The following is an 18029-nucleotide window of genomic DNA, read 5'->3' on the forward strand; positions in this document are numbered from 1 at the left end:
CCCCGAGGAGAAGGACTTGGGGGTGTTGATTGATGAGAAGCTCAACATGAGCTGGCAGTGTGCGCTTGCAGCCCAGAAAGCCAACCGTGTCCTGGGCTGCATCAAAAGAAGTGTGACCAGAAGGTCAAGGGAGGTGATCCTGCCCCTCTACTCTGCTCTTGTGAGACCCCCACCTGGAGTACTGCATCCAGCTCTGGGGGCCCCAACAGAAGGAGGACATGGAGCTGTTGGAGCGAGTCCAGAGGAGGGCCATGAAGATGGTCAGAGGGCTGGAGCACCTCTCCTATGAGGACAGGCTGAGAGAGTTGGGATTGTTCAGCCTGGAGAAAAGGCGGCTCTGGGGAGATCTAATTGCGGCTTACCAGTACCTGAAGGGGGCCTACAGGAAAGATGGAGAGGGGCTGTTTATCAGGGAGCGTAGTGACAGGACAAGGGGTAATGGGTTTAAGCTGAAGGAGGGTCGATTTAGATTAGATGTTAGAAAGAAATTCTTTACTGTGAGGGTGGTGAGGCACTGGAACAGGTTGCCCAGGGAGGTTGTGGAGGCCCCCTCCCTGGAAGTGTTTAAGACCAGGTTGGATGAGGCTTTGGGCAACGTGGTCTAGTGGAGGGTGTCCCTGCCTGCAGCAGGGGTGTTGGACCTAGATGATCTTTGAGGTCCCTTCCAACCCAAACCATTCTAAGATTCTATGATTCTACGATTATTCACAAAGGGGTGTACATTTTAGTATTATAATCAATACAGGTGAGTTGAGGATAGACTATTTCTTGATACTATTCCAAGGCTAGATATAGTTTATGTACACTTGCAACACGGAAAGAATACTTTGAAGAGTCTTATTATTCTAAATCCTTAGTCCATTGAGAGATCCTATCCTGATTACTATAGTTTCAGAACATACTGTTAAGGATACTCGAGGTGGCATATACTTTGCACAGTCTTAACCCTTATTTTTCCTACATCAATCTCAGTCTTCTCTTCTCCAGGCTACACAGACCCAGCTCTCTCAGCCTTTCCTCATAAGAGAGATGCTCCAGTCCCCTAATCATCCCTGTAACTCTCTGCTGGACTCTCTCCAGTAGTTCCCTGTCTTTCTTGAACTGGGGAGCCCAGAACTGGACACAGTTCTCCAGATGTGGCCTCACTAGGGAAGAGTAGAGGGGGAGGATAACCTCCCTCGACCTGCTGGCCACACTCTTCTTAATGCACCCCAGGATACCACAATGTATCTTCTTGGCCACGAGGGCACATTGCTGGCTCATGGAGAGCTTGTCATCCACCAGGACTCCCAGGTCCTTCTCTGCAGAGCTGCTTCCCAGCAGGTCAACCCCTAACCTGTACTGGTGCTTGGGATTGTTCTTCCATAGGTGCAGGACCCTACGCTTGCCTTTACTGAACCTCATTAGGTTCCTCTCTGCCTAGCTCTCTAGCCTGTCCAGGTCTCACTGACTGGCAGCACAGCCTTCTGGTGTATCAGCCACTCCTCCCAGTTTTGTATCCAGCAAACTTGCTCAGGTTGCACTCTGTCCCTTCATCCAGGTCATTGATTGATATGAATATATAGGATCCCAAAACTTTCCAATATCCTTATTAAAAAAATCTAATTAAAATACAGGAAGAAGACAGGAGAGATGAAAGCATTGCCAATGTCTTTATGTCCCTGAAAAAGCAGAGAGTTAAATAAAGCCTGCAGATGCTCCTTCATAATATAGAAGGCCAAAAAATAAAAACCCACCCAAAAAACCCACCTCCACCACCTAAAGTATCTTAACAGTGAAAAGCTGTGCAGAGTAGCAGATTCTCCTATCTCAACACACTGCTGGTCTGAACAACAAGTTAAAATGACTCCAAAGGGTACAAGTCTGTGATACACAGGTAGACAGAACCCTGGATAACTTGCACAAAAAAAGACAGTCTCTTGTCTATTGAAGTTACATCTTTTCTGCTACTGGCAGATCCTCTGTATCTACTGAAGACTGAGGCTGACATACCCAGAGAAGGGTCTTTGACCCCATGCACACTGACAATGAACACAGTGACAGCGCCTAAGGCAGCCTTGGTAAAATTTGCATGAGAATAAAGCAAAGATTCACCACTATATGAGTAACAGCTGTGGGAGGTGAGTCCTGGATGAGAAAATATGGTAAAGCATAAAGAGAGAAATGTGATACCAAACAAAAGGTTAAGATATATACAAGAAAATCAAGACATTTTAGGGACAGCTAGGGAGAAATTAATTCTATTTATGCTGAACTCAGAGGCTGCCTCAGTCCCAATGCTCTCCTAAAGAACCTGCCCAGTACAACAGCTCTTTCTCACCAAGTGACAAATCCTTCCTAAAAGTAATATCTTGAAAACATTGCTAAGTAAAACCTTAATTCTATTTGAAGCTAAGAATATTTATAATTTTATGGAAAAAATTTTAACAGACACCATAAGGTCCAGAGTAACAGTTAAAAATTCAAAGAAGATTATCCTTTTCCAAAAGGAGAAAAAGTATACAAAGAACTTTAATTCTGCTATTAAGTAGCCAGTAATAAAAGTCAAACTGTGAAATATAAACACTATGCTAGTTTAGTAGTTACTTTCAAAATAAAATTATGTTAATTTATTATCAAAATCTTAATTTCTTATCGTACACTCTGATGTTACTGAAATGAAACAGCAGTGGTTGTTGAACTGCCATACGTGGCATAGAGTAACAACAATACAGTTGGCTACTTTGTGAATCCCAATTGTGCATTCTGGAGACAGTAGCTGTGCATATATACACAGTAAAGGTACAAAATGTGCTAAATACAACCTTATTACCTTCTTATTTGCTCTAAATTATCAAATCAGTGGACTTGCAAAGTGGTGCTGAAAAGTAACATTTCTGTGCGGTCATAAAACAATTCAAAGAAACATACATTCACTGCACTCTTCATACAGCTTGTGAAAATGTAGGCACTGTTGAGCTTCTCAAAACTCTCTCTAGAAATTAAATTTAAATTTATTTATGTAATATTACTTCTTACAAAGCAGATTTCAAGGCTAAACTAGGTGGAATGCTGTACAGTAACAGCATGAGATATTTAGGATGTTTACGTGGTTCCTAAGAGATTTTATGAGAAATTTCTCTGAATGCTAACAGAATATGGCAATCATGCAATCAAAAGATATGTTACAACATATCTTTGCCACACTTCGAGTACTGTGTTCAGTTTTGGGCCCCTCACTACAAGGAAGACATTGAGGTGCTGGAGCATGCCCAAAGAAGGGCAACAAAGCTGGTGAAGGGTCTAGAGAACATGTCTTATGTAGAGCAGGTGAGGAAATTGGGGTTGTTTAGTCTGGAGAAAAGGAGGCTCAGGGGAGACCTTATCACTCTCTACAACTACCTGAAAGGAGGTTGTAGCAAGGTGGGCGTCGGTCTCTTCTCCCAAGTAACAAGTGATAGGACAAGAGGAAATGGCCTCAAGTTGTGCCAGGGGAGGTTTAGATTGGATATTAGGAAAAATTTCTTCACCAAAAGGGTTGTCAAGCACTGGAACAGGCTGCCCAGAGAAGTGGTTGTGTCACCATCCCTGGAGATATTTTAAACAGCGTAGATGTGGTGCTTAGGGACATGTTTCAGTGGTTGGACTTGGCAGTGGTAGGTTAATGGTTGGACTTGATGATCTTAAAGGTCTTTTCCAACCAAAACAATTCTATGATTCTATTCTATGATTGTAACAGAAACAGTAGTCATCTTAAAGCCTGTCAAGAAACAATTTGTGTTTGTATGGGCATCAAAGGGGACTAAAAAGACATTTCAGTAGCAAATGAACTAGTATTAGGGCTTGCTAGTCCAGTAGGTGTGCACTGTAGTTACTATGGTAACTGCAAAGCAGTACAAAATCAGAAGCAAGGTGCCAATGACTTCTATGCTGAGTAAACGTTTAACATCATTGTTAGATTCTTACTAGCACCTCAGCTATTGTAAAGCTAGAGTGAGTTGTCATCTGCACTGGAATGCCTTCAAGTTGGCCAAAATGAAGGTGTAGCTGAAGACAGCATGTTCAGTTGTTTATGAATTCCTGGAACTTTCATTCATCTGGCTTAAATTTCTCACATAATTTCTCAAAAAGAAACAGGCATGAAAAAATTTCCAGATATTTTATGATATCAAAGAAAAAATAGTTTTATAAAATATTTATCTTTTAAGTGAATCAAGTTAAAGTGCATTTGAAAAACTATAGAAATAAATCCAATATTCAAGAGAGGTAAATAAATAAATTAGATCTTCTGGACTTTAACAAGGCTGCTAAAAAAGTAAGATCTAAATGCAGGCATTCTGATACTTTGTACTGTAGCATTGACTTTTAAATCAGGATAAATAGCAGCTGAGAGATATTAATTGACTTTTTTTTTCAAGCCTTGTTAAAAAAAATCACATGTTCTGGAACCAGAAACTGTGTAAAATAATCCATGCAGTCACATTAGTTGTGTATATCCTCTGTCCATTCTCCCAATTCCTTTCATTTACTCTGCATTCCATTCAGATTTTGTATTATTTCATTCAGTTTCAGATTAGAAATCAGCATCTTTGGGATTTAGCATATTTTGTCATATCTTTGTTTCTCAGCATAATACAGCCCAATTCAACCTGGAGCTTTGAAGCAATAAGGCAATGCAAATGATAAATATAAAAATAGTAAGGCGCTAAGAGATTTCTTCCTCATACACTAATTTCTTTAAATGTGCTCTTCAGAGAATATGCTATGGTGTCTACAATGTATATTAGAAAACAACTAGGCTCCTGACCAAGGAGTTTTAAATTAGATCATTGACACAAAAAGAAATAGAGGGTATGGAATAGGCAAGACACTATGGAAAACAGGGAAAGAACAAATGGAAATTATTCCAGAGAAATTTCAGTAAGAGCTAGATTATTCCATTTATTATGTCAAGCCAACAGATTTGAAATTTTACTGACACTGTACTTTTAATCAACAGGATGAAACCACAGAGTGCATACCTTATTAAAAGCCATACAAAAGAAGCTTATTTTGATGATAGATTTTATAAGGCATTTTTGAACAAAAGAGGAAAATAATAGGTCCAGTGAACTGTACAACACTGAAGAGGAAAACAGTTAAAAGCAGGAAGAAGCAAAGAAAACCAGAAGGATAACAGGAGTATCAGGATAACAAAGTGTTACTGTTACCCATAGTCTGTAGTTGTCCTCCCGTGTTCTTCTCTTAGCAGTAGTTATATTCACCTTTTGAATCTTGTTCAGTTCTTTAAACTGAAAATTCATTTATTCAGAAAAAGTCTATAAAAGATGAGGCTTAAGTGTTAAGCATTATTTACACGGAAACATAAGCTGCTCCCTCAAAATGGCTCTAGTAAATGCTCTGTTTTTACTATCCACAAGGATTAAATTAAAAAAATACTAAAATTACCTTTGTATAGCAGGGAATTCCTGGGAGTACAAACCAAAGGCAGTTGATAAATAAGACTACTGCATATATTTTGATGGCTTTTAAAATAATTTTGACTTAGGAATACATACATTAAACAAATATGGATGTACAGTCTAGTCCTTCAAAGCCTAAAACGTAAGCAAAGGAAGTTGCATATGGAATATTGGACAACACAGCAGAGCAGAAGCAATCCAGGAAGTTCCTGGAATGTGTCGATGACAACTTTCTCCTCCAAGTGATAGAGGAGCCCACGAGGAGAGGTGCCATGCTGGACCTTGTTCTCACCAGCAAGGAGGGGCTGGTAGGGGACGTCAAGCTCAAGGGCAGCCTTGGCTGCAGTGACCACAAAATGGTGGAATTCAGGATCCTCAGGGCAGCGAGGAGGGCGTGCATCAAGCTCACTACCCTGGACTTCAGGAGAGCAGACTTTTGCCTCTTCAGGGATCTGCTTGGTAGAATACCATGGGACAAAGCCCTGGAAGGAAGAGGGGCCCAAGACAGCTGGCTAATATTCAAGGGTCACCTCCTCCAAGCTCAGGAGAGATGCATCCCAACAAAGAGGAAGTCAAGCAAAACCACCAAGAGGTCCCCGTGGATGAACAAGGAGCTCCTGGGCAAAGTCAAACAAAAAAAGGAAGCCTACAGAGGGTGGAAGCAAGGGCAGGTAGCCTGGGAAGAATACAGAGAAACTGTCCGAGCAGCCAGGGATCAGGTTAGGAAAGCCAAAGCCCTGATAGAAATTAGTCTGGCCAGGGATGTCAAGGACAACAAGAAAAGCTTCTATAGGTATGTTAGTGAGAAAAGGAGGACGAGGGAAAATGTGGGTCCCCTCTGGAATGAAACGGGTGACCTGGTTACCCAGGATATGGAGAAGGCTGAGGTACTCAACGACTTCTTTGCCTCAGTCTTCACTGGCAAATCCTTGAGCCGCCACACTGCCCAGGTCACAGAAGGCAAAGGCAGGGACTGGGAGAATGCAGAACTGCCCACTGTAGGAGAAGATCAGGTTCGAGAATATCTAAGGAACCTGAAGGTGCACAAGTCCATGGGACCTGATGAGATGCATCCGTGGGTCTTGAGGGAACTGGCGGAGGAAGTGGCCAGGCCACTCTCCATCATATTTGAGAAGTCCTGGCAGTCCGATGAAGTTCCTGCTGACTGGAAAAGGGGGAACATAACCCCCATTTTTAAGAAGGGTAAAAAGGAAGACCCAGGGAACTACAGGCTGGTCAGTCTCACCTCCGTGCCTGGCAAGATTATGGAGCAGACCCTCCTGGAGACTATGCTCAGGCACATGGAAAATAAGGAGGTGATTGGTGACAGCCAACACAGCTTCACTAGGGGCAAATCATGCCTAAAAAATTTGGTGACCTTCTATGATGGAGTTACAGCATTGGTGGATAAGGGAAGGGCAACTGACGTCATCTACCTGGACTTGTGCAAGTCATTTGACACTGTCCCACATGACATCCTTGTCTCTAAATTGGAGAGACATGGATTCAATGGATGGACCACTTGGTGGATAAGGAATTGGCTGGATGGTCGCACTCAAAGAGTTGTGGTCAACGGCTCAATGTCCAAGTGGAGAATGGTGACGAGTGGCATTCCTCAGGGGTCAATATTGGGACCGGCACTGTTCAACATCTTTGTCAGCGACATGGACAGTGGGATCGAGTGCACCCTCAGCAAGTTTGCCAACGACACCAAGCTGCGTGGTGTGGTCAACACCCTGGAGGGAAGGGATGCCATCCAGAGGGACCTTGACAGGCTGGAGAGGTGGGCCCGTGCAAACCGCATGAAGTTCAACAAGGCCAAGTGCAAGGTCCTGCACGTGGGTCGGCGCAATGGCAAGCACAACTATAGGCTGGGCGAGGAACAGATTCAAAGCAGCCCTGAGGAGAAGGAGTTGGGGGTATTGATTGATGAGAAGCTCAACATGAGCTGGCAGTGTGCGCTTGCAGCCCAGAAAGCCAACCGTGTCCTGGGCTGCATCAAAAGAGGCATGACCAGCAGGTCGAGGGAGGTGATCCTGCCCCTCTACTCTTGTGAGACCCCACCTGGAGTGGGGAGTACTGCATCCAGCTCTGGGGGCCCCAGTACAGGAGAGACATGGAGCTGTTGGAGAGAGTCCAGAGGAGGGCCACGAAGCTGATCAGAGGGCTGGAGCACCTCTCCTATGAGGACAGGCTGAGAGAGTTGGGATTGTTCAGCCTGGAAAAAAGAAGGCTCCAGGGAGATCTAATTGCCGCTTACCAGTACCTGAAGGGAGCCTACAGGAAAGATGGTGAGGGACTGTTTATGAGGGAGTGTAGTGACAGGACAAGGGGTAATGGGTTTAAGCTGAAGGAGGGTCAATTTAGATTAGATGTTAGAAAGAAATTCTTTACTGTGAGGGTGGTGAGGCACTGGAACAGGTTGCCCAGAGAGGTTGTGGAGGCCCCATTCCTGGAAGTGTTCAAGGCAACGTGGTCTAGTGGAGGGTGTCCCTGCCCATGGCAGGGGGGGTTGGAACTAGATGATCTTTAAGGTCCCTTCCAACCCAAACCAGTCTATGATTCTGATTCTGTGAAATGCAAGAATTGTAAAGGGAAATATATATGCCAAGAGAGCAAAAGATGGCATGATGTTTTACCTAATGGCTAAAACACTCATCTGTAACAGGGAGCCCCAGGTTGTGAAGTAATCCTTGGAGAAAGAACAGGAATACAGAGCATTCAAAATCCAGGTTATTCTCTGTATGGGTGCGTCAAACATGCTCAGTTTCTAGATCCCCAGGACTTAGCATGGAATTAGGCAAATAGATGTTTATGTCCTGGAAATTCTAAGAAAAACACAAGCAGAATGGTGAGAAGTAAAGGTTCTTCCAGAACAAATGGAGAAGTGTCCATTAACTTTATAGTTTTTTCCACACCTAAACTTTTTTATCTAGAGGTACTTTGAAGGTCACAATTTGGACTCAGGTACTTACTATGTAATTAAGTATTGTTTCAGGTGCCAGTTTACCTTTGCCATTTTTGTGACCTTTATGATAGGGAAATTCTGCCATTCTGAATAATCACTAACAGTGAGAAGAGAGTTATCATAACCTATATGGAGGCTACATCTAAATTAATCCTCTGTGCTACAGCATTTGCAGAATCGCAGGCCACCCACTGTATCCTTCAAATGACTTAACTCACAGAAAGTTAGGCAATGAAAAGACTTACATCACAACTCTTTTTAATCAACTGAAATAAAACACCTTTTGAAATTCATGTGTTGAAAGAGACTGTTGACCAGTAAACTAAATAGATGGAAGGTTCCATCTCTTTAGTCATATTGAGGTTTTTAGGGATGAAGTGGCTCAACTAACAAAATCAAACAGCTAGGGACTGAAAGCATCCTAGCTACCTTTTTAAAAAGATAGTATCATGATTCCACGAATTTTAGTCATGAACCTGAATTCCTTATCAAAAGAATTCACCGAATGATAAAACAAACATAAATAAAGGATTCCAGTAATACTTACAACTAATATGGCAACAGTCTTGTATTCTACAAAGGGAAATCCTTCCTCTCAGTCTCTCCAGGTTGCTTGCATGTGTCAGCAAAATACTGGATAAAAAAGAATCTTTAAAATCTTTTAACAGTCTGACGTATGAGTTATGTTCCATGACCCAAACAGCTCTGGCATAGGCATATTTAGGTTCATCGAAATGGTTCAAAGAGAATATAAAGAAAGCCAGAAAGCAAGGAAGGAGTGAGTGATATATAAGGGGAGGGTGTGAGGGTGGGGGGAAAGTCCAAGATAAAATTATAAAAAAAAAAAATTAAGATCAAAATCAAAAGCATGTAAGTAAATTGGTGAGTCTGTGGTTCTTGTGACAAGCAAAGAAAGAGATTAAAAATGATTGTGATTTTGTTGGCAACTCGAAGTATTTATTATCACTAGAGAAGTTATTTTCCTGTTTGTCTCAATTAAATGCAGTTGTGGCCTTATCTGAAACTAGTTGTTAGAAGAAAAGGTGTCAGAACAAAATGGTAAGTTAAGCAGAAGCAAATGACCCAAAGAACAAAAGCATTCATTCCAGAGCTCTGCAGGAACATAAGAATGAATTGGCTATGCAGCTAACAAAAATATACAATGTACCTTTAAACTGGTAGGAGCCTGATTCTCTTACTGGCTCTAGCCCAATTTCTGTTACATAACAAAATGTTATTTGCTTGCTGGTTACAAGCTTTTCTGAAAGAGCACCATTAACAGTGCTACTAACTGATATTTTAGTGCATCATTCTACCTAGTTTAAGGTAATCTTTTCCAGTTATTATGAAGTTCTCTATTTCCTGCTGGAAAAGAAAAAGTCTGTACCTCATCTATTAAAGAAAAGAATATTGATATGGATCTCATTTAACAGTGTTTTGAGATTTACTGGTAAAAAGCAGAAGTGTATTTAACTCTTATTGGTGTGTTCTGTTTGAACTGGTGAGCACTAATATGGAAAAGGCAGCTCTTGCACTGTCATTAATATACCACCTAGTAATTTTCTCTTGAAATATCCTTGAGTGATTTTTGATCAATTAAAAAGTACACCTGCTAGTTTTTCTACTTTCTGCATGAAAATACAGTAGAGGGCATGGACATTTAAAAAAATATTAACTCCAAATAATGGTGTGGTCTTAAATCCTATGTGTTTCTGAAATAAAATAGAGAACAGAAGCTCATAAGGATTCATTTTAAAAATTGAGACTTCACTTGTTTAACAAAACTGCTACTATTGTTCACTTAAAAACATCCTGTCAATTTTAGGAGCTTCTTTATTCTCTTAAAATTATCAATTATTTGAAGTAGTGAAAAAAACAATCCTTCTCTATGACTTTTTTTTATCTAATTCTTCTAAGAAGGCCAAGAAGGAGGATAGACTTAAACTTCCCTAAAGTTCTTGAATGAGCACTTAGATGTGGGTAAAGCCCCATCTTACATCTTCTAAGAGTTATAGTTCTTTTTTTTTTTTTTTTAACTTATGTGGTACTTTAAACCCCAGTGTAGGTGTGCAACTTATTTCATCTACGCAATACAAAGAATCATGTGAAACGGTTTTATACCATTGTGAGACTGTATTCGGTTTGCGTGGCAAGGTTTTGGTAGCAGGGGGGGCTACAAGGCATGTTGTGATACAATTAAGAACTTCTTCATTTTCTCCATGGAAGATTTTAAAATTAATTTTCAAATTCATTTTAAGAAATTATATATAAGTTGATGATACTCTGGTAGATCACTAGAAATTTTTTTTACAAAATTTTGTACAAAAACAACCAAACAAAAAAGAATAAACAGCTCCATAACTAATCTATTCCTAAAAAACTGAATAACATAAAAGTATTATTCCCGAGGGAACTGGCTGATGTAGTTGCCAAGCCACTCTCCATGATATTTGAAAAGTCATAGCAGTCAGGTGAAGTCCCTGGTGACTGGAAAAAGGGAAACATTGCACCCATTTTTAAAAAGGGTAGAAAGGAGGACCCTGGGAACTACTGACCTGTCAGCCTCACTTCTATGCCTGGGAAGATCATGGAACAGATCCTCCTAGAAGATATGCTAAGGCATATAGAGGACAGGGAGGTGATTCAAGACAGCCAGCATGGCTTCACCAAGGGCAAGTCTTGCCTGACCAACCTAGTGGCCTTCTATGATGGAGTGACTACATCAGTGGACAAAGGAAGAGCCACAGATGTCATCTATCTGGACTTCTGTAAGGCCTTTGACACGGTCCCCCACAACAGCCTTCTTTCTAAATTGGAGAGATATGGATTCGATGGATGGACTGTTCAGTGGATGAGGAATTGGTTGGAGGGTCGCATCCAGAGAGTAGTGGTCAACAGATCAATGTCTGGATGGTGATCAGTGACGAGTGGTGTCCCTCAGGGGTCCATATTGGGACCAGTACTGTTTAATATCTTCATCAACATCAGAGTGTAATCAAGTGCACCTCCAGCAAGTTTGCAGACGACACCAAGCTGAGCGCTGCAGTTGACACGCATGAGGGATGAGATGCCATTCAGAGGCACCTGGACAGCACAGGAGGCCAACCACATCCTAGGCTGCATCAAAAGAAGCGTAGCCAGCAGATTGAGAGAGGTGATTCTGCCCCTCTCCTCTGGCGAGACCCCACCTGGAGTACTGCATCCAGCTCTGAAGTCCTCAGCACAGGAAAAACATGGGCCTCTTGGAGCGGGTCCAGAGGAGGGTCACAAAAATGATCAGAGAGATGGAACACCTCTCCTATGAGGAAAGGCAGCCTTTCAATACTTAAAGGGGGCTTAGAAGAAATATGGGGACAAACTTTTTAGTAGGGCCTATTGTGATAGGACAAGGGGTAATGGTTTTAAACTGAAAGAGTAGATATAAGGAAGAAATTTTTTACAATGAGGATGGCGAAACACTGGAACGGGTTGCCCAGAGAGTTGGTAGATGCCCCATCCCTGGAAACATTCAAGGTCAGGCTAAATGGGGATCTAAGCAACCTGATCTAGTTGAAGGTGTCCCTGCGCATTGCAGGGAGGTTGGACTAGATGACCTTTAAAGGTCCTTGTCCTGGTTTCAGCAGGGACAGAGTTAATTTTCTTTCTGGCAGCTAATGTAGTGCTGTGTTTTGGATTTAGGATGAGAATAATGTTGGTAACACACCAATGTTTTTAGTTGTTGCCAAGCAGTCAAGGACTTTTCAGCTTCTCATACTGCCCTGCCAACGAAAACGCAGGGAGTGCCCAAGAAGCTGAGAGGGGGATACAGCCAGGACTGCTGACCCAGACTGGCCAAAGGGATATTCCATACCATATGACGTCATGCTCAGTACATAACTGGGGAGTGGGCTGGGAGGTAGTTCAGCTCGAGAACTAGCTGAGTATTGGCTTTGGTTGGTGAGTGATTCTGTTGTGCATAATTTGTTTTGTATATTCTTCTATTATTATTATTATTGTTGTTGTTGTTGTTATTATTATTGTCTTCCTTTTCTGTCCTATTAAACTGTCTTTATCTCAACCCACAAGTTCACAAGTTTTACCTTTTTTTTTTCTTTTTGATTCTCTCCCCCCTCCCACTGGGGGCAGGGAGTGAGTGAATAGCTGTGTAGTTGTTTTAGCTGCCTGCTGGGTTAAATCACGACAGTCCCTTCCAACCCAAACTATTCTATGATTCTGTGATTCTATTAATTTTTGTCTTGCTGCTTCAATCCTTGATTTTAATGCTCAATTTATCACACTGATGTTAATCCATTTAAGAAATTTGATATAGAATTTTATATGTTTCTTAGCAATTACAGATGTACCCATAGTTTTTAAGGCCTGATATAAAGACTTTATTGTTTTCTTTCTGGTCCTGCAGGATCTAGAAGTGAAAACCCTAGGCCAATTCATCAATGTCTTCCTGTTTTAGGAATAAGCAATCCCAAATCACGTCTGCCGTTTTTGCCATTTCATCCCATTCCTATCACTGTCAGAATTATTTTTGCCTTCTGCTACTTTAAAATTTTAAATCCTCTCTACACTGTATTCATATAAATTGAGTTTTATTTTGAACATCTACATTGCTATAAAAATGCAATAAAATAATTTAGTTCGAGGATTGTTCTGATTGTCATCAGGATTATCTGCAAAATCACATTTTCCATTAATTTGACTATATTACTGATAAGTACACCTGAAAAATCTTTTTATAAGTCTAGCTTGATTTACTTCTTCATTATGAACTGTATAAATTATTCAGCAATATGGTTCTGTTATATGACTATGCACATGTACAGAATTCATCTCCTTACTTTAAACAAACACTACTGATTTTGGTCCAGAAAAAGTAGAGAATTCTACTCTTTCCTGCGATGCAGAAATGGTACACCATTTATCGTTTGAGAAATCAGGCTCTGATAATGATGTAGATTATTTGTTCTTTTCTGTTACAAAGGGTAGACAGAAACCTGCACAACAGGTTGTGGAAGCACGTTTCACACAAGGCTTTGTTTCATTACAATTTTCAGAATTAATCAGAAACTTGAAACTTTTACTGAGAAAGGCCAGCTCCAGTATTTTATCTTCTCAGTATTGAGCATGAACACACAGATGTGGATGGTTGTTGAAACACTGCACACCTTCCAAAGATTTAGTACCTCCTACCAGGTCTTGCTTCCTGATTTTAGTTTGATATCTTGTCATTGTGTCTACCTTTAAATCATCATTGTACGCTATTATCTCACTATTTAAAACCTGTGAATATTGACTCTGAGAAGTGAATTCAAAGAAATCAAAGCTATCTTGCCAAGTTTGACTTTTCTGTTTCAAGTTCATAATTTTTGTTAATAAAACTTTGACAGACAGGATATAATATCCAGTATCCAGGTATTTAAACACAGAATGGAAAATAAAGTCTCATCTCTATATATTCTAAAATGAAGAGAGACTGGTAAAATCATGCTGTTCTTCTTTCATTACCACAGACTACAAAGAGCAAATAATTTGCCTAAATTCCTTGCGCTGCTATGATCACTATGTGAACACAATTAATTTTCAGAAAGATTTGTGAAGCAACTACTACTATACCTATTTTACAAGTAGGGAAACTGAGTCAGAGAAAGGTTCTTATGGCTTAGGCATGACCGCATATAAATTAATAGCAGTGCTAAGATTAAGGCTGAAGAATTAGTAACTATCAAGCGTCGACTCAGTCCACCAGAATACACTACCAGGGCACATTTTTTCCACATCACAGAAATTCTTTTTGCAAACTGCAGTGCTGGGCAACCCTGTAATTATGCACAGAGCACATTAGGACAAAAAAACCAAAAGGAATAATTTTTGGCTCAAGAGGTTTAGACGGAGCTTCAGAAATTTACTTTCACTGCCAATAATATTCATTCAAACAGCCATCTACTCAGGCCCTGATTCTCTCTTAGGCCACTTTGTACTGCTTGGACAGTAGTGGACCAGATAATCAAGCCCTTATAACATAGCATAAGGACTTGTTCTTATAGCAGCCTCAGAAACCCTTATAACATCAGTGAGGCTTTGTATTAGTGCAGAGATTAATCCATGTGGAAATAATTGCAGGACTGTGGCCTAAGAAAGAAACTGGTCTAGCTCTATTTGCTTGTTATCCAGCTGTCAAAATGTAGTGCTCATTAAGTGCAGAAACAAAGGGTCCAGATCACAGAATCATAGAATACCAAGTTGGAAGGGACCTCAAGGATCATCTGGTCCAACCTTTCTTGGCAAAAGCACGATCTAGACAACATGGCTCAGTACCCTGTCCAATTGAATCTTAAAAGTGTCCAATGTTGGGGAATCCACCAATTCCCTGGGGAGATTATTCTAATAGCTGATTGTTCTCATTGTGAAAAATTTTCCTCTTGTGTCCAATCGGAATGTCCCCACAACTAACTTGCACCCATTACCCCTCAACTTTTCCATGTGACTCCTTGTAAAAAAGGAGTCTCCATCTTCTTTGTAGCCATCCTTTAAATACTGGAACATGGTGATAAGGTCTCCCTTAAGACTTCTTTTCTCAAGGCTGAACAAACCCAATTCTCTCAGCCTTTCCTCATATGGCAGGCTTCCCAGTCCTTTGATCATCTTTGTGGCCCTTCTCTGGACCCTCTCCAGCCTGCCCACATTATTTTTGTATAGCGAGGACCAAAACTGAACACAGTATTCCAGGTGTGGCCTGACAAGCACTGAGTAGAGTGGGATAATGACTTCTTTATCTCTCCTGGTGATGCCCTTGTTGATGCAAGCCAGCATCCTGTTGGCTTTCATTGCCGCTGCAGCACACTGTTCACTCATATCGAGCTTGTTGTCCACCAGGACCCTCAGGTCACTTTCCACAGAGCTGGTCCCTAGCCAAGTAGATCCCAGCTTGTGCTGCATTCCTGGATTATGTTTTCCCAGGTGCAAGTCTTTGTTGAACTTCATAAGGTTCTTGTTAGCCCACTCCTCCAGCCTATCTAGGTGTTCCTTCAGGGTGGTTCTCCCTTCCAAAGTGTCTGCTTCCCCACTCAGTTTGGTGTCATCCACAAAATTCATCAGGGTGCACTTGATCTCATCATCCTGATCATTTATGAAGACATTAAACAGCGCTGGGTCCAGTATCGATCCCTGGGAGACCCCACTTGTAAGAGGTTGCCAGATCGAAAAAGAGCTATTTACCACCATCCTCTGGGTGCAGCCTGTCAGCCAGTTCTCCACCCACCGCATGGACCACTTGTCTAGACCATAACACATCAGTTTCTCTAGGTTGTGGGAAATTGTACCAAAAGCCTTGGAGAAATCCAAGTAGACAGCATCTACTGCTCGTCCCACACCAACTGAGCAGGTTACTTTGTTGTAGAAGGCAATCAGGTTTGTCAAGCTGATTTGCCCTTGGTGAATCCATGCTGGCTTTTCCCAATCATATGCTTCATTTGACTTGTGATAGCCCCCAGGAAGATTCACTCCATAACTTTCCCAGGGACTGAAGTAAGACTGATGGGCCTATAATTTCCCGGATCCTCCTTTAAGACCTTCTTGTAGATGGGGGTGACATTAGCCTTCTTCCAGTCTTCTGGGACATCCCCCGATCTCCACAACTTCTCCAAGATTATGGAGAGCGGCCTCACAACAACGTCAGCCAGCTCTCCTAACACCCTCAGGTGGATATTGTCAGGGCCCATTGATTTGTAGGGGTCAAGCTCCTGTAACAGTTCGCATGCATACCGACTCTTCTTCCTTCACTGACAGTGGGTCTGTGTTTGCATCGACCTGGATTTTTGTTCCCAAGGCCTGGGGCCCAACAGTGCTGGTAAAGACAGAGGTGAAGAAAGTATTGAGAATCTCTGCCTTTTCAGCATTGTTGGTGACTAATTCATCTCTCCTGTTTAACAGTGAGCATATATTTTCCTTCTCCTTCTGCTTGTTGTTTACGTACCTGAAGAACCCTTTCTTGTAGTTTTTGACATCTCTGGCCAATTTCAATTCGAGCTGAGCCTTTGCTTTTCTAATTGCATCTCTGCATGCCCTGGCAATGCCCTTGTAGTTCTCAGCAGTTATTCATCTGCTTTTCCATCTCTGGTATGCTTCTTTCTTGATCTTGAGCAGAATCAGAAGCTTGCAGTTAAGCCAAGGGGATCTCTTACTCCACCTACTTCCCTTATAGAATCACAGTAGCACAGAATCACAGATTGGTAGGGGCTGGAATGGACCTCTGGAGATCACCTAGTCCAACCCCCCTGCTAAAGCAGGATCACCTAGGGCATGTTGCACAGGATTGCGTCCAGGCGGGTTTTGAATATCTCCAGAGAAGGAGACTCCACAACACCTCTGGGCAGCCTGTTCCAGTGCTCGGTCACCCTCAGAGTAAAGAAGTTTTTTCTCATACACAGAAGGAACTTCCTGTGTTCCAGTTTGTGCCCGCTGCCCCTTGTCCTGTCACTGGGCACCACTGAGAAGAGTATGGCCCCTTCCTCTAGACGTCCACCCTTTAGATTTTTATAAGTGTTGATAAGATCCCCTCTCAGTCTTCTCTTCTCCAGGCTACACAGACCCAGCTCTCTCAGCCTTTCCTCATAAGAGAGATGCTCCAGTCCCCTAATCATCCCTGTAACTCTCTGCTGGACTCTCTCCAGTAGTTCCCTGTCTTTCTTGAACTGGGGAGCCCAGAACTGGACACAGTTCTCCAGATGTGGCCTCACTAGGGAAGAGTAGAGGGGGAGGATAACCTCCCTCGACCTGCTGGCCACACTCTTCTTAATGCACCCCAGGATACCACAATGTATCTTCTTGGCCACAAGGGCACATTGCTGGCTCATGGAGAGCTTGTCGTCCACCAGGACTCCCAGGTCCTTCTCCGCAGTGCTGCTTCCCAGCAGGTCAACCCCTAACCTGTACTGGTGTCTGGGGTTCTTCTTCCATAGGTGCAGGATCCTACACGTGCCCTTATTGACTTTCATATGGTTCCTCTTTGCCCAGTTCTCTAGTCTGTCCAGGTCTGACCGAATGGCAGCGCAGCCTTCCGATGTGTTGGCCACTCCTCCCAGCTTAGTAGCGTCAGCAAACGTGCTGAGGGTACACTCTGTCCCCTCGTCCAGGTCATTGATGAGTATGTTGAATAAGACCGGACCAAGCACTGACCCTTGGGGCACACCACTAGCTACAGACCTCCAACTAGACCCTGCGCCGCCTATCACGGTCCTCTGGGCTCTGCCATTCAACCAGTTCTCAACCCACCTCACTGTCCACTCATCTAACCCACACTTCCTAAGCTTGCCTATGAGGATGTTATGGGAGACAGTGTCAAAAGCCTTACTGAAGTCAAGGCAGACAACATCCACTGCTCTCCCTTCATCCACCCAGCCAGTCATGCCATCATAGAAGGCTATCACATTGGTCAGGCATAATTTCCCCTTGGTGAATCCATGTTGACCACTCCCGATAACCTCCTTTTCTTCCACATGCTTATTGATAACCCCCAGAATAAGCTGTTCCATCACCTTTCCAGGGATGGAGGTGAGGCTGACCGGCCTGTAGTTTCCTGGGTCCTCCTTCTTGCCCTTTTTCAAGACCAGAGTGACATTGGCTTTCCT

The 18029-nt window shown here is 42.4% G+C and overlaps 1 protein-coding gene across 1 annotated transcript in view; it reads left to right on the top strand.

Moving 5' to 3' along the window:
- Positions 1 to 18029, top strand: part of LOC104637367 (excitatory amino acid transporter 1-like) — a 99867-nt gene that overhangs the window by 22232 nt on the left and 59606 nt on the right. The window lies entirely within an intron of this gene.

This window comes from Balearica regulorum, chromosome W (assembly GCF_011004875.1).
Source record: "Balearica regulorum gibbericeps isolate bBalReg1 chromosome W, bBalReg1.pri, whole genome shotgun sequence".
Taxonomy (NCBI): Eukaryota; Metazoa; Chordata; class Aves; order Gruiformes; family Gruidae; genus Balearica; species Balearica regulorum.